This window comes from Neofelis nebulosa, chromosome 4 (genome assembly GCF_028018385.1).
Source record: "Neofelis nebulosa isolate mNeoNeb1 chromosome 4, mNeoNeb1.pri, whole genome shotgun sequence".
NCBI lineage: Eukaryota > Metazoa > Chordata > Mammalia > Carnivora > Felidae > Neofelis > Neofelis nebulosa.
The window spans coordinates 136,155,167-136,180,864 of NC_080785.1; the positions used below are offsets into that span (position 1 = coordinate 136,155,167).

Sequence of the window (25,698 nt, forward strand, 5' to 3'; positions counted from 1 at the left end):
AGTTGGAAGGAGTAGATGGGATCCTGATCATAAAGAGCTTAGCACCCATCAAACCCTCACTCTGAGCCACATACTAGCATCCGCTTTCTTGGGTGTGCACACCCACGGGCTTTCCCAGCCAGGGCCCTGATTCCACAGCCCGATTCTGTTATCCTTTCTTCATTAGTGCCCACCAGAGGTGCCCCTGAAGGAGAAGGTGATCCTCGGGGGCCCAAGGCCCCGTAGGCTGCCTGTCCACCCCCACCCACCACCTGGTGAACTCAACAGCAGATGACCTCAGCAGAATTAACAAAATGAATAGCACTGTTTTTGTTTAAACACCAATGAGGTGATGTCTGGTTTTTATTAAATATCATAAGTAATTAATTCGTACCAGAAACATAAGTATAAACACGGTCGTATTATAAACATTGATCCTTACACAGTCTGTACATCCCACCAAGGGCCCCTCTTGGCCACACTCTAGGACCCATGGACGTAACTGGCTCCAGGCCTTAGCTGCGCTGAAATCCCAGCAAGCGTTCTGGAAGGTAGGAGAATGGGATATTCCTCTGCTCTACTCTACACAACCATCCTCTCCTACAAAAAAAAGCCTTGATCCTGTTACTCAATACTGAATAACAACGATGATGATAATTATATCAATAACAGTATTTCTGGGCGTGCCTGCGTGGCTCAGTAGGTTGAGTATCCAACTCTTGGTTTCTGTTCAGGTCATGATCTCACAGATTCCCGAGTTCAAGCCCTGTGTCGGGCTGTGTTGCCAACCATCCGGAGCCTGCTTGGGATTCTCTCTCCCTCTCCCTCTCTCTCTCTCTGCCCTTCCCTCACCCACATGTGTGCTCTCTCTCTCTCTCTCAAAATAAATAAACTTTGAAAAAATAATAATAATATTTCTGCAGCACTTCTTCTGTGCCATCCACTAGGGCAGCCACTAGCCTCATGTGGCAACTCACCAGAAATGTGGCTAATCAAAACTGAGAGGCACTGCAAGCATAAATATTATACACCAGATTTCAAAGATACAGTATGAAAAAAAGCAAAATACCCCGTTAATAATTTTTATATGGATCATGTATTGAAACAATATTATTTTACATATATTGGATTGGCTGCAATGTACTATTAGAATCAATTTCACCTGTTTTTACTTTTTTAAATGTGGCTGCCAGAAAATCTTATTTACACGGCTCTCATTTTATCTGTAGTGAGGAAGCAACCAGGGGCAAAACATGAGCCATGCGTTATTTCCTTCCAGCTCCGAAGTAACTTGTTCGGGTGGTGACCATTATTACACTCATTTCACAAATGATAATTCCGAGATGGAATAAGTCTGACTCTAATCACTCACGGCCTAGAGATTGTTGGAGTGTTTTGTAGATATGTCCTTCCCTGACTTTTTTCACTAAATTCTGTTTATTCTCAAGGCTTAGAACGATGTCTTCCTCCTCCTTGGAAGTCTTCAAGGGTGATTGGACCCCTAACAGTTGTCTCCTCCCTCTCTCTTCTCCTCTCTCTCTTCCAAATGCTTGACCATAACACTTCCTGCCTATTCCCCACAATTAGGTATTTAAGTTCCATCTGTCCCATCCTCTATGCTTACCCTTTCACATTGGTGGGCTTTTTCTTTGCAAAGTAGTATATTCTTATGCTGTTTTTTTTTTTTTTCAAGCTATGGGATGTAACCCAATCTTGGTGAGATGTGAAATCAATTTAGTGAGCCATAACAAAACTTTTAAAGAATGAAATAGAAGAAAACAGAACAGGAAAAAAATCAGCACACATGACACAGTGAAATATCGCTCCCTAGTCCATGTGTCCTGGGTCACAAAGTAATTCATATTTCTGACTCTGCAACTCAGTCCAGAAAAGTTTGAGAAACACTATGCGCGTGGTTACGGGCATGGGTTCCAGAGCAGGGCCGCTGAGTTTGAGTTCAGTTCTATCACCAGACATGCGTCGTGAAGTCGGTTCCTACTTCAGTAGGAATGTGATTCATTTGGCCTTATAAGAAGCCGGTGCGTAGTATTGTTAAATGGGTATATAAGCAAAGATACACTGTAAGTGTTCATTCAGGAATGTGCGTGAGGATTACAAAATTGGTATAAGATTATTGGTAGGGGGAGAAAGTGGTTATGACTAAAAGGATCTTTCAGGGTCCCATGATCTATCCTTTTTTTGAAATTTTTTGAAGGAAAAGTGGGAAGACCATTTCGTTGGCGTTCCTCCATTCTTGTTTTTAAAAGAACAGGCCCCGAGCTCTGCAAATGGCTTGTATTGAAATTTCGTACTGGAATTAAAGATTGCTAAACATGATGGGGGCGGGGAGAGTAAGGATTATATTCATGCCTCACGGGGCTTTTGGAAGGATGAATTCAGGGATGCATATAAGAGCGTATGTAGGGGCAGCTGGGTGGCTCAGTCCCTTAAGCGTCTGACTTCAGCTCAGGTCATGATCTCACAGTTCAGGAGTTCGAGCCCCTCATGGAGCTTTGTGCTGACTGCAAGGGGACTGCTCAGGATCTTCTCTCTCCCTCTCTCTCTGCCCCTCCCCTGGTGGTGCATACGCGTGCGATAGATAGATAGATAGATAGATAGATAGATAGATAGATAGTGTATGTAGCCCAGGGACTGATACACAAAGCTACAGATTGCTTTCTCCCACGAAAATTAATTAATGAATTAATTAAGTGTGGTTAGGACTCCCTTGCTCAAAACCTCCCATACCTCCTTACTGCCTGCTAGATCCAGCATTAGCATCTAAACCTAGAATTCGGGCCCGCCTCAGTCTGACTCTAAATGACCTCTGCCACTTTGTTGCCGAGGACCGGGAAAGGCTCACCTGTCAGCCCCGCCGGCTGCCTGCCTGACCTGGACCAAACTTGTCCATTTCTCCCCCTGCTAACACTGCCCTTCTCCCCCACCTAAATTCCCCTCTTGTCTGCTCTCAGCCTGGTCAAAGTCTAGCAGCTTTCAACACCAAACCAAGCCCCCACCCTTAGGCAGAGTCTTCAGCGATCCTCTCTCCCAATGTCCTAATCAACTCACTGGTGTCGACTGTTGTCTTAAGTCCAAGAGCCAGCCAAAGCACAGGGTAGGGTGGTTAAAGAAGAGAAAGGCAGAGGAGGAGGAGAACCGTGGACAGGCAAAAGGTGTCTGTGGATCCTCAGAATCACCAGAGGGCTTGTGCAACCTTGGGTTGCCAGGCCCCACCCTCAGAGTTCTTGATTCAGTAGGTGCTGGGGGAGGAAGGATTGAGAATTTGCATTTGTAACAGGCTCCTGGGTGATGCTGATGCTTGTGGGAGGGGAGCCCTCTTGGAGAACCATTGGTGAAGTACCCGAGAACATGGGCTCAGTTAGACGGCCCTAGCTTGACAGTGATTCCACATGGTGCCAACTGCTTTACAAACTCAGGATTCAAATCTAGTCACTCTTTTTTAAAGTTAATCTCTGGGGGCGCCTGGGTGGCGCAGTCGGTTAAGCGTCCGACTTCAGCCAGGTCACGATCTCGCGGTCCGTGAGTTCGAGCCCCGCGTCAGGCTCTGGGCCGATGGCTCGGAGACTGGAGCCTGTTTCCGATTCTGTGTCTCCCTCTCTCTCTGCCCCTCCCCCGTTCATGCTCTGTCTCTCTCTGTCCCAAAAATAAATTAAAAACGTTGAAAAAAAAAAATTTAAAGTTAATCTCTGTTTTCACCGCAGAATGTGCTCTGTCATTTTTTAAAACATCCCACTTACACCAAGAACTCCAGAACTATACTGAGTAGGGAAGGAGTCACCCCTCTTCCACGGGCCAGAGCAACTCTGCTCACCAGTGTACCATTGGCATTGCTTCTTGTGAACACGCGGGGGCGCCACTGAAGACTGCTTCCACACCACCACTGGCGCTTGGCCCTTAATAACTGGGCCATCCTGACTGGTCCACGCGCCTGCGGAAGCGCACTTGAACCCTTGTTTGGGGCTTCAGCGTTACAGCTTTTTGCCATTCACGTGCACGTACCCAGGCACTTTTCACCGAGGCACAACCACTGTGCTGAGATAGCAGGGCCCAAGGGAGTTCAGATCGTCAATCGACCACTATGCCAAAACCGCCTCACCTCTGTGAATTCTCAACCCTTTGAGTTGAACTCAATCATTCGTATGATTCTCCTCAGGGTAACTATTTTAGGGACTCCGTTGCCCTGTCCCGTCTTTGGTAGGGCCACCCTGAACAGCCCAGATCTCTCTAAAAGAGATTGGGGAGCCATTTCCACAAAACTGGCCAGTTCTCTCCAGGCACCAGCTTTACATAACAAAGGAGGGGAGCAGCTTTTGGCAAACCACTCAAAAGAACAAAAAGGTGTTCTTTCTTCTCTTTTCCAAGACAATGCAAGCCTATTTATGCTTTTCATTTGCACCTTAAGAGAGGCTTTTCAAGGGCCTTTATCCTGACCTCCAGAGACTCTGAGCCCGAGCCACTTGTGTTTAACTTTTGCTTCGTCAAACACTAAACCCACCTCCAGCGCGGGCCTCTACTGTCTATCTGCACATCGTAGGCTAGTAGGTCATAACAACGACTTAGTGGATTGCACTTCTTCTCTTTTTTACTGAATTAAAGTGAAAAGTAAAGGAGTATTTGCACATATTAAAGAAAGAATCGATAGGGAACTTTTGTTTCCCTTGTATCCACAGACATGTCTCTACTGGATCAAAATTGTAACTGAATTTAAGGGGGAAGAAAAGTCCAAAGATCTGAGTCCACTTCTCTCTGCAAAACGTCTACTTTGTTACTGAAACACTTTCCTCTTTTCATTCTTTTACCTAAACTCTTGGAAGCCTAGTTTGACCCCCCTCTTCCCCTTTAAGAGACTGGGCTCCAAACTCCCAGAAGATCCTGTGAGTGTCCGTAAACACATTTGCCAGTGTGGTTTTGCAGGGATCTAAGCACTCCAGGATGGCTCCTCCTTCACCCATCCACCTTTTACAGATCTTGAGCTCCTTGAGAGCAAAGACTGTATCTCTCTGTCTCTACTGCACCCCCAGTGCTCGCACGCGGCATTGGCACAGTCAATATTTGCCGAGTGTCCCAACCTGCCCCCTTGACCTGTTGCCTTTGACACATTTCAGATACCTTATGTCACAGTTGATAGAAAGTCTTCCCCAATCTTGTGTGTGGAACTTTGGGTGTTTTGGGGGCGCCTGGGTGGCTCAGTTGGTTAAGCGTCCGACTTTGGCTCAGGTCATGATCTCATGGTTTGTGAGTTCGAGCCCTGTGTCGGGCTCTGTGCTGACAGCTCAGAGCCTGGAACCTGCTTCAGATTCTGTGTCTCCCCCTCTCTGCCCCTCCCCTGCTCGTGCTCTGTCTCTCTCTGTCTCTCAATGATAAATAAGCACTTAAAAAAAAAAAAAAAAAGGAACTTTGGGTAGCTCTTCTGTTTCTCTTAGTAGATTTTAAACCCCTTGAGGGCAGAGAACATCTCTTATTCTTTGTATCCTGAGTCCTTAGAGAAAACAATGTTAAAGGCATGTGCACTTCTAATCCCAGTCTGTGGATGGAAGGTTCTGTTGAGCAGAGGACAGGAGATTAGGCATGCCTGATTTGCCGTCTTTAATTATACCTCAGCTGGTTCCAGAAAGTAAGGGTGTGCAACGAGATATATTAAATAAACCAGATTACATACATTAGAAGCCAGTTAGAACTTCTAAGAATTTTAACTGGAAGATCATCGTATGCCTAAAGATTCAGTTATGAGTGTTTACCAAAATGTTTCTTTAAATAAAAAGAGAAAAAAAATTTAGAAACAGGCCAAAGTTCAACAATCTTACATTGGTTGAATAAATTATGAGACATCTACAAGACCAAAGATGTGCATGATAGAATGTAACAAGTCAGAGGAGGACTGATCTAAAATACTATATACGGTATTGATTTCATTTTGTAAAATACACGTGTATACGAATGGGGGCAGGAGGAGGAAGAAAATCCACCAGAACGTGAACGTGGTTCTCTCCAGACGTGACTGACTGATTTTTACTAATTTTATGTTTGTGTCCTGTATTTTCTACATTTTCTAAACATGAATTCATATTCCTTTCGTGAAAGGGTAGGGTAAGGATTTGGTTTTGTGTTACGGAGGTAAACCAAAAGACAGAAAAACAAGAGGAAGGCGCTAAGCATGAGGCTTATTCGAAAAATGAATCCATAAAAGCTCCAACATGCAAGTCACAAGTTCGGCTCTGAGCGTTCTAGCAATTCACATAAAAAGGGAAATGAGATCAGCCGCATAGCTCCCACTGTCCCGGGGAAAAACTGTGCTCTTCCTGAGCACATACATATCTATCAGTTTCCCCTTTGAAGCCCTCTGAGGATGTTGTGCAATGTAATTAATAACATCGTATCATCCAGAGTCTCCTAGAGTTGGCCTACAATCGAGAAGACTCTAAATTAGATTACCACAGTGCCCTGCCCTTATTCCAAGGATGGCCGTGGGGCAAGGTGTTTAATTCCTCACTGAGTATCTCTACTTACTAGTGGTGATTAATCACTTCATATCTAAATGACTGGTGGTTATTAATAGCCACAGTGAGTAAAAATAGTTATTAATCCATCCTAGCCTCCAGCTGGCTTCTCTGAATTAGTGCCCCCCTCCACAAAATTGCCAGAGGCACCTTTCCAGAGGAGTGGTCTCCTCCATCGCACAAGGCAACAGGGCTAAGAGGAAACTCAGCGACTCACCTACGCTCCCACCTTGACCTCATCCGCGAGTGCAGAGGCAAGAAACCAGAAAGACTTAATTGTTAAGAAATTATCTCCCCTCTAAAACCCAAAGTACCCAATAAGACCAAGCTAAAGGGCCTTTTTCTTCACAGCCAGAGCTCTTGGAACAGATATGTGGAGAAAAGGAAAAGAAAGGCCAAAGAAATGGGGGTAGACTCCAAGAAAGTTCCCCAGTCTGGGATTCCCAAGGCCTCCTCCATTGGAGGCATTTGGGCTCAGGGTCTTTGACTGTCTATGACAGCAGCCTGTAAAGGTGCCCGGCACGACACTAGGTGCTAAGGTACACGAAAGAACGTGCACAGGTGAGAGAGTTTCTGAACTGGGCAGGCCGATCACCTCAGTATCATAGGTTAGAGAGGGCAGAAGCAACTAGAGGAGATAAAGAGATCCTGACCCACTCCTAAGCATCAGGGAGGGCTTCCTGGCAGAGGTGATATCTGAACTGGGAGTGGAAGCATCAATATGGCTTTGCAGAACTGAGAAAAAGGTAAGGGGCATTCCAAGGAAGCCAAGGTACACCGTCTTCTGGGAAACTCCCATCATCTCCTATCGCCAGGGCATAAAGTTCAGGATGGGATGGAGACAAGGCAGGAGAAGCCAGGTCACGGAGGGCCATGGACGTAGCCCCAGGCCTGGGTTTGTGTGCGTGAATGCAAAGACCAGGCAGGTGATGTGAATCAGTGCATTGGCCAAGGGGGCACCAGGGAATAGTGGAGAGTGTAGCAAATAGGAATGCTCTTGAATCTCCGAAAAAGGCCAGCCGTGACTTCAGCCAGTTGTTACCGTGAGAGAATACAGGACTAGCATTGCGGGATCTCCCCATTGTTCAAGAGAAGACAAATCTAGATCCCTATGTCGGTGACTAATTCAAAGTTAGAACACAGTGAAAACCAACAAGGGAGAGGGCCCTCATATTGTATCAGTGAGCATTGGCCTGTAAACCCACCGTGATGCCACTTCTGTCTTAGATTTTTTTTTTTTTATGTTTGTTTTTGAGAGAGACAGAGAGACAGAGCATGAGCAGGGGAGGGGCAGAGAGAGGGGGAGATACAGAATCCAAAGCAGGCTCCAGCTGTCTAGTATTGTTACAAAAAGAGCTTTGAGGGGCGCCTGGGTGGCGCAGTCGGTTAAGCGTCCGACTTCAGCCAGGTCACGATCTCGCGGTCCGTGAGTTCGAGCCCCGCGTCGGGCTCTGGGCCGATGGCTCGGAGCCTGGAGCCTGTTTCCAATTCTGTGTCTCCCTCTCTCTCTCTGCCCCTCCCCCGTTCATGCTCTGTCTCTCTCTGTCCCAAAAAAAATAAATAAAAAACGTTTAAAAAAAAAAAAAAAAAAAAAAGAGCTTTGAACCCACAGATCACTCCAAAGATCTCAGGGGTGGGGGGGTGCCTGGGTGGCTTGGTCAGCTGAGCGACTGACTTCCGTTCAGGTCATGATCGCGTGGTCCAAGGGTTCAAGCCCCACATCAGGAAATGTGCTCTCAGTGTGGAGCCCACTTTGGATCCGCTGTCCCCCTCTCTCTCTGCCCCTCCCCTCCTCGTGCTCTCTCAGAAATAAATAAACATTTTTTTTTAATATCTCAAGCACCCCAGAGGTGTCAGACTGTTGCTGAGTGAGCTATTCCTTAGCAAATGTTGCTTACTTACACATCTCCCTCTCTCTTTGTCTCCCTCTCTCTCAAACTTAAATGTTCACTCACAGTAGTAACAACCGTGTAGAATAACGGAGCTGTACTTTCTTCATAGATCCAGAAGTACGTTAAAATTTTTTTAACGTTCATTTATTTTTGAGAGAGAGAGAGTGTGCACTGCGCACAAGTGAGGGAGGGGCAGAGAGAGAGGGAGACACAGAACCCGAAGCAGGCTCCAGGCTCTGAGCTGTCAGCACAGAGCCCGACGCGGGGCTCGAACCCATGAACCTTGAGATGCTGACCTGAGCCAAAGTCAGTTGCTTAACCACCCAGATCCAGAAGTACTTTAGACAGCAATCGCTCTGAAAAAATATACTACTGTTTTCGTCAAACAACTAATTTAGTAGCAGTTTTCCCCAAGTCCTGTTCTTTTTTCTTTCTGAAATGTTTTATTTTTTTTATAATTTTTTTTAAAGTTTATTTATTTATTTTGAGAGAGAGGCAGAGAGAGAGCAAGCAGGGGAGGGCCAGAGAGAGGGAGAGATGGAATCCCAATTAGGCTCTGAGCTGTCAGCAGAAAGCCCAACGCGGGGCTTGAACTCACAAACCGTGAGCTTATGACCTGAGCTGAGATCAAGTGGGACTTGGGGTACCTGGGTGGCTCAGTCAGTTAAGCGTCCGACTTCGGCTCAGGTCACGATCTCACGGTTCGTGGGTTCGAGCCCTGTGTCAGGCTGTGTGCTGGCAGCTCAGAGCCTGGAGCCTGCTTCGGATTCTGTGTCTCCCTCTCTCTCTGCCCGCCCCCTGCTTGTGCTCTGTCTCTTAAAAATAAATAAATGTGAAAAAAATTGTTTTTAATAAAAAAATAAAAAATGAATTAATTAACAAGAATTATTTAATACCATTTACTAGCCAGTCAGAATTCAGCTATCCCCAGTTGTCTCAAAAGTGTCTTTTTATAATCGGTTCATCTGCAAATACACTAGATTGTTATGTCCCTTCCATCTCATAGTCTAAGATAGATCCCTTATCCCTCTTTTTTTCATGCCCTTGACTTTCTGTAGAAACAAAACCAAACAAACAAGAATAAAGCAAAGTCAGCTGTCCTACCTTTCTGGGATTCGCTGGTTGCCTCCAAAGCCTAGAGCACTTGAACTTGGGCCTCTATCCCCCTTGGTTGGCTCTGGGGGCGTCGATCAGCCTTTTTGGGCAATAATACGTCATACCTTGGTCGTGTGTTTCACACGTTGCACCCCTTCAGGAGTTACCACATCCTGTTCTTAAGAAAGACTGGTTGTTCTAAGAAAGATCGGTGCTTTTTCATCATTACCTGGAGTATCTCACTTAATCTTTCCAGCAACTCAGAGAGGTGTGTTCCATAATTAGTCCCATTTTATAGTTGAGAAAACTGAGGCATCAAACAATCACAGGCTTTGTCCAAGTACACACTTAGTAAGTAGGTAGGTCTCTGACCTGGAAGCCTTAGATGTGCCTTAAAAACTGTCAAGTCAGTCGTTTCGGTCTGCCACTCTCGAAGATCTCCGTGTCTTAGGCAGGAGATCCATCCTGCCGTCTCTTCCGCAGCCTTGCTGGCAAACCTTCCCAGGCTGAAGAGCCCACTTCCTCCTGACGAGAGGGTTTTATACAAAGGCCTGGTGGAGAGAATGCTTCTCTTCCTTTCACTTAGCTGTAGTTAACAGAGAACAGATATTTTGCTCCATCAGATAAGATATGTGTATGTACGTATACATCTATGTATAAATATATCTATACATACAGTGAATTCTCATTTCTCATGCGTTCTGTATTTGTCATGTCACCTGCTTGCTAAAATTTATTTGCAACCACAAATTCAATATGAGGCAGCCGTTTTGCACCAACACGCGCAGAGCAGCAAAAATTTTGAGTCTCCGTAATGCATGTTGCACGTTCCCAGCTGAGGTCAAGGAAGGTGACCCTCTGCCTTCTTGTTTCAGCTTTCATACTCTAAACAAGTGTCCTTTTCACAGTCTACTTAGCACCACGTTTTCCACATTTTTGTGCTTTTCGATGGCGATTTTGCTGTTTACAGTGGCCTGCAAGGAGAGCGCTAAAGTGCTCTCTGGTATTCCTAAGCATAGGGCCGTGGCGTGCCTTTGAAGAAAATATGTGTGTTAGATAAACGTCGTTCAGACGTGAGTTATAGTGTTCTTGGCCACAAGTTCAATTTAATGAATCAACAATATATATTAAGTAAGATGTCTTTAAGCAGAAACACACATAAAACAAAATTATGTGTTGATCGCTTAACAAAATGTTACAGCCAAGGCTCGCAGGAACAGAGCCCTGTAGTTCCCTTAGGGGCAATGATTCGCTATTCGCTAATTCAGTGTTTGCTATGACTTTATAGAGCAAAACCGGCGTGAATAGCGAGAATTGGCTCTATATACATATATACTCACCTTAAGGTTATTCTTTTTTTAGTTCTACAAAATCTGATTGTGTTTTCAAATTAAATATTTTGAAAAAGGTTTTTTTTTTTTTTTTTTTTTTAAATGCCATGAGGGCGGGGGGGAGATGCACGGAGCACCTGATGAAGAGTAGGAGTTTAAAAATATATGGATCAGATTTTATTTTCTCTGCTCCAATCAATTCGGGATAAACTTTTCCACTGAAGCGTATCCTAATACTGCTGACTTCCGAGGCAAGCTGGCTTTGGGGAATAGGTTCAAATCTGCTCCCAATTTAATGTTACTCAGTGCTGAAGTATTTATAACTTTGTTTTGCTGAATCATTATAAAGTATCTGAGTGAAAGAAAATGAATCAATTTCTGAAGTTTTTATGCCTCCAGGGTTTGGGGGGGATTAAACTAGCAGAATTTTCTTTTATTATAATTAGTTCTCAGCCTTCATCAGAATCTGTAGCCCTTAAGATCAGTAATTTCATATTGATCCTGGGTTTTCTCTTTAATAATGCAAGTTGGGTTCCATTTGAGAATTCTCAATGTTCTCTGTGTCTTGTTGCTAAAGGATAGTGAAAAAATGAAATGAGATGAAATGAAAAAAAAATCTATTTTATGATTATGCACACACATACCACACACACCAAACAAAAACCACCCCAAACTTTTCAAATTGTTTGTTTGAAAAGCATCGGTAAATTCTGTCCAGTTGACTGCCCACGGTCATTTTAACCTCACACTATCTATTTTTAAACTTTCAGCTGTATGTAGAAGATGAGATTCAGAACTTTCAGCTAGAAAACATTGCTTGGATTTAAAGGGTTGCAGGTGTGGCTTTGGGTTTTAAAGAACTATTCTTCCGACCATGGTTTTCATCAAAGTCCCTCTCTACGTTTTTGTAAACATGCTTAATAAGAAAAAATTTAAATAGCAAAAACAATATAAAAGATTGCTCTAAATATGGAAACACTGGGATGACTGTTATGTTTTAAAGGCTCTTGCTTACGAAAACACGAATTAAAAAGTCCACACTGTGTATTTTAGGGTAGGGTAGCACTTCTTTACTGCTTTCTAAAAAAAACACACTTGTTTTTTCACTATCTTTTAGGACTAAGAATGGAAGAAGATAGGTTTTCTTTTGGTTTTACATTGGCTTGATACGACCATAATCTTCGTTTTTGAAAGTGATTTGAAAACAAGAAAGGGACCCAGATCTGAGCTTCCTGAGAGCTTAGTCCCTTCTCTTACTGGCTATGCAACTGGGGCACGTCACTGGGCTGCTGTGGCTCTTCTGCAACACGGAGCCCGGCCACCTACCGCACAGCCTTCATTCACGTCCAGCCATCTCCCGGGGCATCAGAACATAGTGCTCCGTACAAGTTGGCTATTGTCCCTAAGAGTCGCACCCTCCAATAATCATATTTACAAGAGGGGAGCTGTTCTCACATTGGGAATAAAATGGCCAATTATACTTTAACCGGTGTTTATTTTTAAATGTCCAAGGCATGTAACTAAGGAACAAATAGAGGAATTTTCCACCTGAAGTCCTTGTTTACCAAATATCTATCCCTGGGCAATTACAGGTTTGTCTGTTTGTTTGTTTGTTTGTTTGTTTTGAGAGAGAGAGCAAGCGGGGGGAGCAGAGAGGGGGGGAGAGAGAGAGAATCCCAAGCAGGCTCTGCACTGTCAGTATGGAGCCCTCCGTGGGCCTCAAACTCACTAACTGTGAGATGATGAGCTGAGCTGAAACCCAGAGTCAGACACTTAACTTACTGAGTCACCCAAGAGCCCATCTTTTTTTTTTTTTTTTAATGTTTATCTATTTTTGAGAGAAAGATTGAGAGTAGGGAGGGGCAGAGAGAGAGAAGGAACAGAAGGTCTGAAGCAGGCTCTGTGCTGACAGCAGACTGTCTGACGTGGGGCTCAAACTCATAGACCATGAGATACGACCTGAGCCAAAGTTGGAAGCTCAACCAACTAAGCCACCCAGGCGCCCCTATCTTTTTTTTAAAGAGAGGTGAGGCAAGAAAAAAAGAGGAATGCCCTCAAAGAAAGGCAGTTTGGTGTAAGTTTTCTGAATAAAAAAGAATGTCTGCCCTGACCCGTGATTGTTTTCCTGTGGCCACCAAAGCCACAGATTAGATATCAATGAAACTCCCACTTCTTTCTTTTTTTTTTCAATTTTATTTATTTATTTTGAGAGAGAAACAGAGCGTGCACCCACGAGCAAGTGGGGGAGGGGCAGAGAGAGAGGGAAAGAGAGAGAATCCCAAGGAGGCTCCACTCTGTCAGCACAGAGCCAGCCACGGGGCTCGAACCCACACACCACAAGATTATCACCTGAGCTGAGATCAAGAGTCGAAAGCTTAACCGACTAAGCCACCCACATGCCCCCAAACTCCCATTTCTATGACCTGATTCTTCCTCATGAATGATACGCCTCATGAATGCTTTCTTAGTTATAAGAAGAGACAAAATGTCCTTCTCAGTTCTCCCCCTTGGACTTTCCAACAAAGAACATTTATTTTAAAAACAAAAAAGCAACATGGGGAACGATGGCCAAATCCACGGCCATTACACTTTTTCCTTAAGGTAGAACTTTTTTCAGGTAGCAGCGTGCTTAGCCTTGGGGGCTGATCTATGATTGGTCTAAGCCAGTCATGACTATCCCATTTCTCTTTGCCACTCCTTCATCCAAGGCAATGCTTCTCAACCCAGTCAAGTTTACATACACACACTCATATCCCCATAGGACATTGGCAGTTCCTGGAGACATTTTCGGGTTGTCATACCTGGAAATACGTTACCGGCACTTAGTGGGTAGAGGTCAGGGATGCTGATAAACACCTTCAATGCCCAGGATGGCCCCCTCACAACCGAGAATTAATCTGGCCCAAAATGTTGATAGGGCTGAGCTTGAGAAACACTGGTCTAGGAGTTGACAGATGGCACAGTTCTGTTAATGAAATGTGACAGGAAGTAGGGCAACGTCTAGGAAATAATTTTCCTGCAGGAAAGGAGGGAATTGTTTTGCCCCCTTCACCTTCTTTTCTTTTTGGAACGAGGGGGTGTGGGGATGTGATGCTTGGGACTGCTGCAACTATCTTGGGACCATGAGGAAAGATATCACCAACATGCTGAGGATCTTTGAGCCACTGTCTCCAGACTTCTTATTGTATGAGAAAATGTTTAATTGCCTCTGTTTTAAAACTACTATTAGTTGGCATTTTTGTTCCTTGTAATCAAAAACATCATAGTTATTACACCTACAATGGCATATAATTTTTCCCTGAGAGGTCCACATTAGGTTAACTAGAAAACAGCAAAACTTTTCTAGGTTTCAGACATGGCTCAGTGAACTGGGCTTAGTCCCTACCTAAATGTCTCGCTTCTTGCACAAAGCCCCTCTTAGCAAAAGAATGTCGTGGCATGCCGCTGAAGAATGACACATGACTCCATACTGTGTATCTTCAGACTAACTCGTGGAGACTGAAAATTGCGAAGCCATCCTGTCCTAGTTTAAATTCAAGCTCTGCCACCGAGTCGACGTGTGATCCTGGGTTAGTTTACTTTTCTGTTTCTTTGTCCGTAAAATGGGGATGAGAGTCCTCAGAGGCTAAATGAGCTGTCACATGTAAAAATTGCTTAGAACGGTGGCTGGCACCTTTAAGCCCTGTGTTCACATCCTTGTTATTAAGTGTGACATCTGAGAATACCAAGGGTCTTCTCAACCATTTTCACATCTGCAGCTCACCTGATTGCGTGACTAGTCTTCACAGTTGAAGCTGACAGCCGACTGGGCATTAACTGCGAGCTACTGATAGGGGAGTAGATTAGCCACACTCTGTCCCGTCTTGCTGAATTCCACCCCAGGTGGCTTGTGCAGCAACCCCCCCCCCCCCCCGGGACAACCGTAGCATGATGCTAGGAGACCCATTGCGGGTATATCACCTGCTGGCAGAAATGCTCATTGTAAGAGACGTGTGTCCTTGTCTTGCGGTGTTAATAACCCTCTCACTCTGTAAGGTATGGACTCAGATGGTTCGTCTAGCACTTCCACGCTTCTGTTTCGCAATCGTTCTTAATTCAGTCAAGCCAATACCGGGACACCATTACGTTTTGCTTCCACATATGCCTGGACAGAGTGACCTTCCGCTGAGCCTTGCTGCCTTCTTCTCTGCCGTGAAAACCTCGTCTGGTGTCTCAACGTCTGCATAATGGGACTTGGGCACGAAACAGGCTGGAATTTGAACTGAGCTCTGTGGCTAAGTCTCCGTGTGACCTCAAGCAGGTTACTTTACCTTGCTATATTTCATCATCCTTCAAACGGGGCTGGGGCGCCTGGGTGACTCAGTTAAGTGTCCGATCCTTGATTTCGGCTCAGGTCATGATCTCACGGTTTGCGGGCACAGAGAGCCTGCTGGGGATTCTCTCTCTCCCTCGCTCCCGGCCCCTCCCCTGCTCACACACAGTCTCTCTTTCTCTCTCTCAAAATAAATGGGTGAACTTAAAAGTATGGGGCTCATGAGGTCCCCTTTTACAGAAATGCTGTGCGTAAGCTACCAGTGAAAGTCTCTAGCGTGGCTCATGAGATAACACAGGTGCTTGATAAATGGTTGCCAGTGGTAGTAATTCCATTTGGTTCTCTTAGTAACCAAATCAGTCTCGGAGCATATTTGAGGACACGTTGCAAGTTGATTGCACTGAACTGTGCTGGACCTCAGCCACACGTGAGGCTCCCTTTTCATAAATACTTGACTAACTTTAGCCCAAGAAGGCAAAGAAACAGCAATAGAAGCCAGGAGGAGTCCGCCAAGAATCCACATGAACTGTGTGTTCGAAGTGGTGCACCTACAGTCCTAGAGCGTAAATCTTAATGTCTGCAGGTCTGTTCTTTTTTTGTAGACTCCAAGCCCTACAGCTTGACAACCACTTGAACCGGTTGCCGGGTCTCCCTAGGCAAAAGTAGTCCTGGGTGCAATGAGGCTTCCTGCCTTGTGTAAATGTTCCAGAGCGTGGCACCAACGTGTCTATTTTCAGCCTTCCTGGAAGGAACCAGACCCTGTCTTCATCTGCCCCTTCTGTGCCCTAGGCTAACCGGTTACTTATGTGCCCTAACCTCGAGACAAAAGCGTCAGCACGGGACATGATGCTCAAATTATTCCTTTACATCCTGCGGTCCTTCCAGTGATGGTAAGTGGTGCTTGTAGCCCCAGGGAGCCCACAGGGTGACTTGGATGGTACACAGATCATCTTTTTGCACAGGGTCCGTGCAAATCTTCTCTGTCTCATTCCAGTTTCAGTATACGTGATGCTGACGTGAGCACGATAATCTTTTGGATGTAGAGTTTCTTTTAAACTAAATTTTGACTGTTTAAAGTGAAACACTAATCAGAGTATTGCAAATGGATTTTTTTTTTTTATGGTGAGTTCATTTTAAGTACAATGTCATTTTAAGAACCTTCCTTCGTAGCTAGAAGAGCTATGTAATTTATTCAGTTATTATATCGGAGCTACCTTAATCTCCATGCTCCTCTGCTCTATTGATACATTCCTTTTAAGTTCCTAATTGTTGAAATGAGGTTCCAAAGCAACAGAATTAGGACTCGGGAGATCTGGCATTGGCCCAGGAATCTCTGTATTTACTCCAGCAGATGCTGACGCGGGTTTCTGGAGACTATCTCTTAGATCCTCAAAGTTGGATGATGTCTGCAACCACTTCCAGCTGGACGGGGCGGCAACAAATGTCACTTAGCAAAAAGTGTGCTGGATACTGAATGAGGCACGTCTATTGGTAATTTTATCCAATCCTCTCTCCCAATAGCGTTATTTTCTCCATTGCAGAGATGGGGAAACTGAGGCTGACTCTTGTACAAAGTCCTGGATCTTCATGTGGCTGGGTTAAGATTCAAGCCCAGATCTGTGTATCTCCAAAGCCCAGGCTGTTAATTTCCATAACGTAATCCTTGGAAAATGTGGCTAACAATTCCTGTTCTTCTTTCCTCTTACGGTCCTTCTGAAGATCAAATATAATAACATATGTTAAAGTAAAGTCATTTGTGGTGTGTACAGTGCCATGTTTAATCATTCAATCAGTAATTAGTCTGATCATGTAATTTCTCTATCTAAAATCTTCCAAAGGCTTTTGACTCACTCAGAGTTAAAGCCAGAATCCTCGCAGCCAATGATCCAGCAGCCCCATCACCTGTTGGATCTCACTTCTTTCTACCTTCCTCTCATTCACTCTTTACCAACCACTCCAGCCTCTTTGACATCCTCAAACACACAAGGCACACTCCTGCCGCAGGGCCTTTGCATCTGCTACCTAGAAGGCTTTTCCCTCACATATCCACATGGCTTACTCTCTCATTGTCCTTGGGTCTTGCTCAAATTTTCAGTAAGACCTTCCTCAACCTCCCCTGGTAAAACTGCAACATTTCTCAACCCTCCAACCCTCTATTCTTTTCTGATTTATTTTTTCGAACTTCCCACCGTGGAACATACTGTATCTCTGATGAATTGGCTGATCTCCCATCATTTAGACTCTAAGCTCCTTGAGGTGGGAGACTTCTATTTGTCTCAACTACTGAAGAATGGTACCTGACCTAAAGTAAGTACTCCATAAATAGATGCTGAATGAATGAATGAAGTTAGTGAGTATTCTTATCTGCCAGGCATGGTGTCAGGTGCTGGGGATTCAAAGATGAAGCTCATATATGCAGCCTGGGCCTTCCTGTAGCTTATTAAAAGATTCCTTTTTGGTGTCCCTTTGACATCCAATTTATTTCTGGATTCTTAAATGCAAGAGCACAAGTTGTAAATAAGTGTGACCTGAGTAAATCTCTCAGCTCCAGCATTCCCACACTGGCAAAAACAAAGCTCGAGAGTGCAGCTCCCAAAATGTCTACAATGCTGGTCCTTCCCTGTCCCTACCTCAGTCAGAGAACCTCCCCTTTTTTCCTTCCAGGAAAGCCCCAGAGCCTCTTGGCCTCCACCCAATCTCCTTCCCCAGGGAAGCCAGGATTCAGCTGGATTTCAGCAGCGGTGAACGCTTGACTTTTTCCCCGGGGATATGGTTTCTTAGTCACCCTATAAACTTTTAATTTTATTTAGCCTTATTTTATAAGCTGGCACATTATCAGAGCTGTCTCTCTCTATGCCCTCAAGTGCCTTTGAATGTACCCATAACGCCTCTTAATTTTATGTCGCTTTTTGCATCCAGTAAAATGTAGAAATACACAAGAGAAACTGGGAAATGCACATGCTGGATGGGTTAGCCAAGAGTGCCTGCAGAAGCCCCTTGGAGGAATAAATCTGTGCTCTTCCAAGTGCAATGTATTTCTCGAAAGGGAAGTCGTGTAATGATCCGCTCTGGTCATGCCTGGGGACTCCCATCTGTCAGTGTGGGGTGCAGCCTTGGAATTAGCATGTTAGGTTTTCATTGAGGTGGTAATGTACAGAAAAGCATAAATGATGTTCAGCTCAGTGAATTTTCACATGTCTATGCAACCAGAAATACTGCCAGCACCCCAGAAGTGCCTGGTGTCCCCTTTTGTCCCTGCCTCTCCAACAGTTATCCTGATATTATCCTTATACCCCATACATTGGGTTCTGCCAATTTCTGTATTTATGTAAATGGAAACACACTCCGCATATTCTTAGGTGTCCAGCTTTCTTTGGTCAACATTACATTTGTGAGATCCATCCACGTTCTTACACGCGGTGCAGTTAATTCATTTTCATTGCTGTATAATTTTTATTGTGAATGATTATTTTGTATTTATTCTGACACTGATGGACAGTTGGATAGACGTCTGTCGCCAGCTATTGTGAATTGAGCTGCTATGGACATTCTTGTACATGTCTTTTGATGGATATACGTACACATTTCTCCTGGGCATATACCTTGGAAAGAATTGACAAGGCAAATCAGCATTTTTAACAAGCAGCTCGGGCAGTTGCTGAGTCATGCTGAAATTTAATGGGTGTTGTACGGAAACCAATTTGACAATAAATTTCATATTAAAAAAAAAAGAAAAAAGAAAAAGAAAGAAATATTCACCACAAAAAAAAAAAAAAAAAAAAAAAAGAGAGAGAGAGAGAGCCATATGAAGAACTAACAAGCGAGTACTATTTACCGAGATGATTAACCCTGTTTGAATGATACTTCAGTACAGGAGATGGGAACTGCCCACAAGAACATTACAACGTTATTGAGGAGGGGTGAGAAAACAACACCTTAGACTCACAGAGCACATAGTGAAGAAAACACTGAAGCGAAAATAACTGAGGGACCCAATCCAGATGTCTGTTCTAGTTTAACACAACGTACACAAACATAGCACAGAGTTGTAAATTGGCTTTCTATAAGAAAGACTCTGGGTTGTATTTGGCAAATGCAATGTTTCAAAACTCAAGAAATATCATAAAAAGTCTTTATTTCTTTTTTTTTTTTAGTGTTTGTTTATATGAGAGAGAGAGAGAGAGAGAGAGAGAGAGGTAGAGTGTGAGCCAGAGAGGGTCAGAGAGAGAGGAAGATACAGAATCTGAAGCAGGCTCCAGGCTCCAGGCTGTAAGCTGTCAGCACAGAGCCCGATGTGGGTCTCAAACTCACAGACCGTGAGACCATGACCTGAGCCGAAATTGGACACTTAATTGACTGAGCAACTAGGTGCCCCAGTTTCTTTTTTTTAATGTTTATTCATTTTGAGAGAGAGAGAGAGAGTGTGTGTGTTTGTGTGCATGCGTGCACACACACACACACACACACACACACACACACACACACACAAATGGGGGAGGGGCAGAGTGAGAGATGGAGAGAGAGAATCCCAAGCAAGTTCGCTCATTGTCAGTACAGAGCTGACTGGGGGCTCAATCTCATGAACTATGAGCTCATTACTTGAGCTGAAATCAGGAGTCTCGTGCTTAACTGATTGAGCGGCCCAGATGCCCCAAAGAGTCTTTATTTCTTTTTTTTTTTTTAATTTTTTTTTTCAACGTTTTTTATTTATTTTTGGGACAGAGAGAGACAGAGCATGAACGGGGGAGGGGCAGAGAGAGAGGGAGACACAGAATCGGAAACAGGCTCCAGGCTCCGAGCCATCGGCCCAGAGCCTGACGCGGGGCTCGAACTCACGGACCGCGAGATCGTGACCTGGCTGAAGTCGGACGCTTAAGCGACTGCGCCACCCAGGCGCCCCAAGAGTCTTTATTTCTGATTTCTCTTTGAAAATTAAATCCCAGGGTCTCCTGGGTGGCTCAGTTGGTGAAGCATCTGACTTCGGCTCAGGTCACAATCTCCCGGTTCGTGGGTTTGAACCCCTAGTCGGAATTTGTGTCTCCCTCTCTCTCTCTGCCCCTCCCCTACTTGCATTCTGTCTCTCTCTCAAAAATAAACATCATAAAAAACTTTTTTGAGAATTAAAGTCCAGCAGTACTGGGTCCTCATTCCTGCATAGCCATAATTGGACACCGCTGAGCAACGCCTGTCCATTTAGACGGAACCTGTCCCAAGCACAGTAGTCCCCACCAACCCCTACTGCCTCATTCTGGCCTCCTCCCCTCCTTTACATTAGCTGCCTGACTCCTTTAGGCATTTGGCTTCCCAAACTGCTATGGAAAATTACCACAAACATGCCCATTTGGGCAGTGGGAACTGAGCAGCTTGAGGCTCCAAGAGGGATTTAACAAAATTGCATCACTAGTAAGTGGTAGCCTTCTGTTTCCTACCCCAGGGACCGTTTCGAGTAGTCTTTAAAACATTGTGTGTCTGCTTTTCTACGCTAAGTGGTAACGAATAAATCAAGATATGTATAATAAGATGCTTATGATAGGGGCACCCGGGTGGCTCAGTCGGTTAAGCGTCTGACTTCATCTCAGGTCACCATCTCACGGTTCGTGGGTTCGAGCCCCGTGTCGAGCTCTGTGCTGACAGCTCAGAGCCTGGAGCCTGCTTCGGATTCTGTGTGTCCCTCTCTCTCTGTCCCTCCCCTGCTCATTCTCTCTCTCTCTCTCTCTCTCTCTCTCTCTCTCTCTCTCTTAAAAATGAATAAACATTAAAAGTAAAATTTTTAAGATGCTTCTAACAAAGCTCAGAAAAAAAATTTTAAGGCATCAGCAGAGGGAAAAGGTTGTATGGAATGAACTGGTCTTAGACATGTTTCTCCTGAGGACGTGAGATCTCCGATCCTTGGTGGATGACTGAGAAAAGGGGGAGGGACTGCTTTCTGAGCCAGGGCTGAGCTGGAGCAAAGCCAAGGAGTCAGAAATAGGCCGAGGGGGTTGAGGTGGGATTGGACAAGAGTGAGCCCCAGAGGCATCGTGGGAAATGAGGCTCCTTACCCTGCTGGCTGTGGCCGCGTTGCCTGGGGCCAAGGTCTCCACCTTGCTGAGGCTGCGGTCCCATTAAAGCTCACTGGCTCCCTAGGTTTGAGAGGGCTGAAGGAAATTCTGTCCACTGTTACTTGAGGTGTATTCTTCCTCTTTAGGATGAATAGCACAGGAGTGACACCGGAGACCGCAAGAAATCACAGAGATGTTGATGGTTAGCGTGCTGGAGGGGAGAGTGAGGGGCCCCCGGGGTTCTGAGGTAGCATTCGGCAAGATCTCCCTCTTCGCAGCCCAGTGGAGGTCCCATTGACCACCAGATGGGAAGGAGGGTGGCTTTACATTTACAGAGGACCTACCAGTTTCAAGTCCTGAGCTGGCATCTGTGTGGACTTTGATTGTAATCCTTTGAGGGCTGCAGTGAAGACATTAAACTTGGGCCATTTAACTCCAAGAGGGTTGCAACAGGATCCTTGGTGTAGACCCTACAGGAGACAGACTAACTTTGTCTTGTTCCGTGGACCCCTCTGGAAGTCTGTAGAAAACTAATGGATCCCCTTCTCAGGATAATGTTTTATTTTATTTTTTTAATGTTTTTATTTTTATTTTTTTAATGTTTATTTTTGAGACAGAGAGAGACAGAGCATGAACGGGGGAGGGTCAGAGAGAGAGGGACACACAGAATCCGAAGCAGGCTCCAGGCTCTGAGCTGTCAGCACAGAGCCCGACGCTGGGGCTCGAACTCACAGACCATGAGATCATGAACTGAGACGAAGTCGGACGCTTAACCGACTGAGCCACCCAGGCGCCCCATGTTTTTATTTTATTTTTGAGAGAGAGAGACAGAGTGCTACTGGGGGGAGGGGCAGAGAGAGAAGGAGACACAGAATCCGAAGCAGGCTCCAGGCTCTGAGCTGTCAGCAGAGGGCCCAGTGAGGGGCTCGAACTCACGGACGGTGAGATCATGACCTGAGCCGAAGTCGGACACCCAACTGACTGAGCCACCCAGGAGCCCACTCAGGATAACGTTCTGAACCGCCTAAGACATTGTCAGTATTGGCATTTGTTTTGTGACAGTGAAAGGATGCCAGTGAGTTCATTCTCTTTAAGGACTTAGACAGAAGTGATGAAGAGGATCCAAGGGGAAACTTCTGTTCCTTGTGAGTTTGGGCTTTTAAAGCCCACTGAAATTAATCCTTTTTTAATTCTTATTTTTCTCATTATAAAATGAATACCTACTGATGGGGGGGGGGAATGAGAGACTATAGAAAGGCATAAAGGAAAAAAAATATTGTTCGTATTCCCATCACCCAGAAATAATCACTCTTAACAGTTTTGTTGGTCGTTCAGACTTGTGTATTTAGATGCATACCTCCCTGCATACATATGCACAAAGACATACATAGAGATACACTTTTTTCACCAACGAGAGAGTGCATAATTATGTATCAAATAAAAATTATTGATTTTTTTTTCACTTAGCAGTTTAGGAACATTCTTCTGTGTCAGGAAATAGTACTCCAGATTGCGGACAGCAAACCGTGTTCCAGAAGCCAAAAGCAGGCCCTCGACCTGTTTGAGGAAATAAAGTTTCATCGGAACACAACCACACCTATTTGTTTCCATATTGCTTTCTCACCACAAGGGCAATATTGAGCGCAGTTGACCCTTGAACAACGAGGGTTTGAACTGTGCAGTCCACTTATATGTGAATTTTTTTTTTAGACAGTACAACACTCTGAATGTATTTTTCCTCCTTATGATTTTCTTAATGACATTTCCTTTTCTCTAGCTTTCTATATTTTAAGAACATAGTATAGGATGCATATAGCATACAAAATGTGTGTTAAGCGACTGTTATCAGTAAGGCTTCAAGTCAACAGTAGACTATTACTAGTTAAGTTTCTGGGGAGTCCAAAGTTACATGCAGGGGGTACATGACTGGCTCAGTCAGTAGAGCATGCTACTCTTGACCTCAGGGTCATAAGTTCGAGCCCCATGTTGGGTGTAGAGAATACTTATAAATGAAGTCTTTTAGGGGCACCTGGGTGGCTCAGTCAGTTAAGCATCCAACTTTGGCTCAGGTCATGATCCCACTGTGTGTGAGTTCAAGCCCTGCATCGGGCTCTGTGCTGGCAGCTCAGAGCCTGGAGCCTGCTTCGGATTCTGTGTCTCCCTCTCTCTGACCCTCCCCTGTTTACACTCTGCCTCTCTGTCTCAAAAATAAACATTTTTTTAAAAATTTTTAAAAATAATAAAGTTTTTTTAAGTTATATGCAGATTTTTGACAGCAGGAGGGTCAGCACCCCTATTCCCCACATTCTTCAACTGTACTTGTGACCAAGAAAGTATGGCCGATGCACCTGTAATATTTATTATCTGGACCTTTATAGAAACCATCCGGGGACCCATAAGCTAGATCTTGGCTTTTATTTATTTATTTTTTTTTTAAATTTTTTTTCAACGTTTTTTATTTATTTTTTTGGGACAGAGAGAGACAGAGCATGAATGGGGGAGGGGCAGAGAGAGAGGGAGACACAGAATCGGAAGCAGGCTCCAGGCTCCGAGCCATCAGCCCAGAGCCCGACGCGGGGCTCGAACTCACGGACCGCGAGATCGTGACCTGGCTGAAGTCGGACGCTTAACCGACTGCGCCACCCAGGCGCCCCTGATCTTGGCTTTTAAACCTGAGGGTTTGTGGATTTGGGTGTGGAAAAAGATTATATCTTTATTTTCACAGACTCCAACTGAAATTTAACATTTCTTCCAATTATTGATACAGGCAAGAAATCACAGTCATGTTAGCTGTACCTGCAAATCTGTCTCAAGCTTGTCACATATATCTTGGTGTATTTTTGTTCACCAGCAGTTCAAAATTATAACTCTTAGACCTACTAGATCTTATTTGTCTCTATACAAAGAATCCTGTTTTTTTTTTTTTAACGTTTATTCATTTTTGAGACAGAGAGAGACAGAGCATGAACGGGGGAGGGGCAGAGAGAGAGGGAGACACAGAATCGGAAGCAGGCTCCAGGCTCCGAGCCATCAGCCCAGAGCCCGATGCGGGGCTCGAACTCACGGACCGCAAGATCATGACCCGAGCTGAAGTCGGACGCTCAACTGACTGAGCCACCCAGGCACCCCAAGAATCCTATTTATTAATATATTACAGGTTTTTAAATGTCCAATAGCTTTATTTTCACATAAATGTTTTCTTTGCAATCCTGTGTATTCTGTTTTATACAGTTAAAAACATTATTGTAGGAAAGTATCCATTAGGTTTCTCCAGGCTGGGAGGTCCATAGAACAAGAAAAGGTTGAGAATTCCTGGTGTAGGTAAGTCTTAATAAGGCTGTGTATTATTCCATTGCTTTTTCACCAACATGCACTCTGTTTCAAAATTTCCACTCCTCTTTTTAAAAAAAATTTTTATTTTTTTTATTTTTTTTTCAACGTTTTTTATTTATTTTTTTGGGACAGAGAGAGACAGAGCATGAACGGGGGAGGGGCAGAGAGACAGGGAGACACAGAATCGGAAACAGGCTCCAGGCTCCGAGCCATCAGCCCAGAGCCCGACGCGGGGCTCGAACTCACGGACCGCGAGATCGTGACCTGGCTGAAGTCGGACGCTTAACCGACTGCGCCACCCAGGCGCCCCTAAAAAATATTTTTAATCCCCTGATGCCCACAAATCCTTATGTCCTTGTCCAGTTGTTTGCTTAGGTTGCCTTGTTTTTAGTTTATTTACTTATTTTGGGCGAGAGGGAAAGAGAGAAAGAGAAAGTGTGCGCCTGCAATGGGGGGAGAGGCAGAGAGAGAGGGAGAGAGAGAATCCCAAGCAGGCTCCAAGCTGCCAGCACCGAGCCCAACGTGAAGCTGGATCCCACAAACTGTGAGACCATGACCCGAGCTGCAACCAAGAGGTGGGTGCTTAACCGACGGAGACACCTGGGTGCCTCTAGAATACATTTCTTAAAGTGAACTGTTGGATCAAAGGTGATACACTTTACTTGCCAGTTCCCTGATAACCTGTTGCCAAATGGTTAATAATAACAGCGGTGGTAGTGGAGATTGTAATGGTGATGATGTGAACATAGTGCTGACTGTATGCCAGACAGCGTGCTAAGCGGTTTTCACATAATAGCTCATTTAATCCTCGGAGGCACCATTATTGTCCCCTTGTACAGAAAAACAAACTGAAACAGCGAAGGAGGCTCTTCTAAAGTCACACAGTTGTCAGGTTAACAGAGCTTGGATTTAAGCTCGGGCAGGGTGGCTGTGCACTTTTCGGTTTCTAGAAGACACTCAGAAGACCCAGAGTAAGCTGAGATATGATGACAACTAGGAGTCAGCCGGGACTAGAGCAGGTGGGGAGAGGATCACAGGAAGAAGGGAGCAAGCAGGAGGGACAGTGGAGGGGCAGTGTGGCCAGAGCAGAGGGAGGGAGACGAGCTCAGGGGGAAGGCAACTCGTCATTAGCGGTTGCCTAGAGCTGGTTGATGGAGGGATTGAAGTGTGCCACCTAAATAGATCAGCTATCTAAAT

At 44.8% G+C, this 25,698-nt stretch overlaps 1 long non-coding RNA gene across 1 annotated transcript in view; it reads left to right on the plus strand.

The window, feature by feature from the left end:
- LOC131509933 (uncharacterized) overlaps nucleotides 1–16,017 on the plus strand; it is a 108,104-nt gene extending 92,087 nt beyond the window's left edge. The window contains exon 3 of the long non-coding RNA XR_009260795.1: nucleotides 15,917–16,017. This is a non-coding gene — a long non-coding RNA (uncharacterized LOC131509933). The remainder of the gene's footprint in view (nucleotides 1–15,916) is intronic.
- The last annotated feature ends 9,681 nt before the right edge of the window (nucleotides 16,018–25,698 follow it).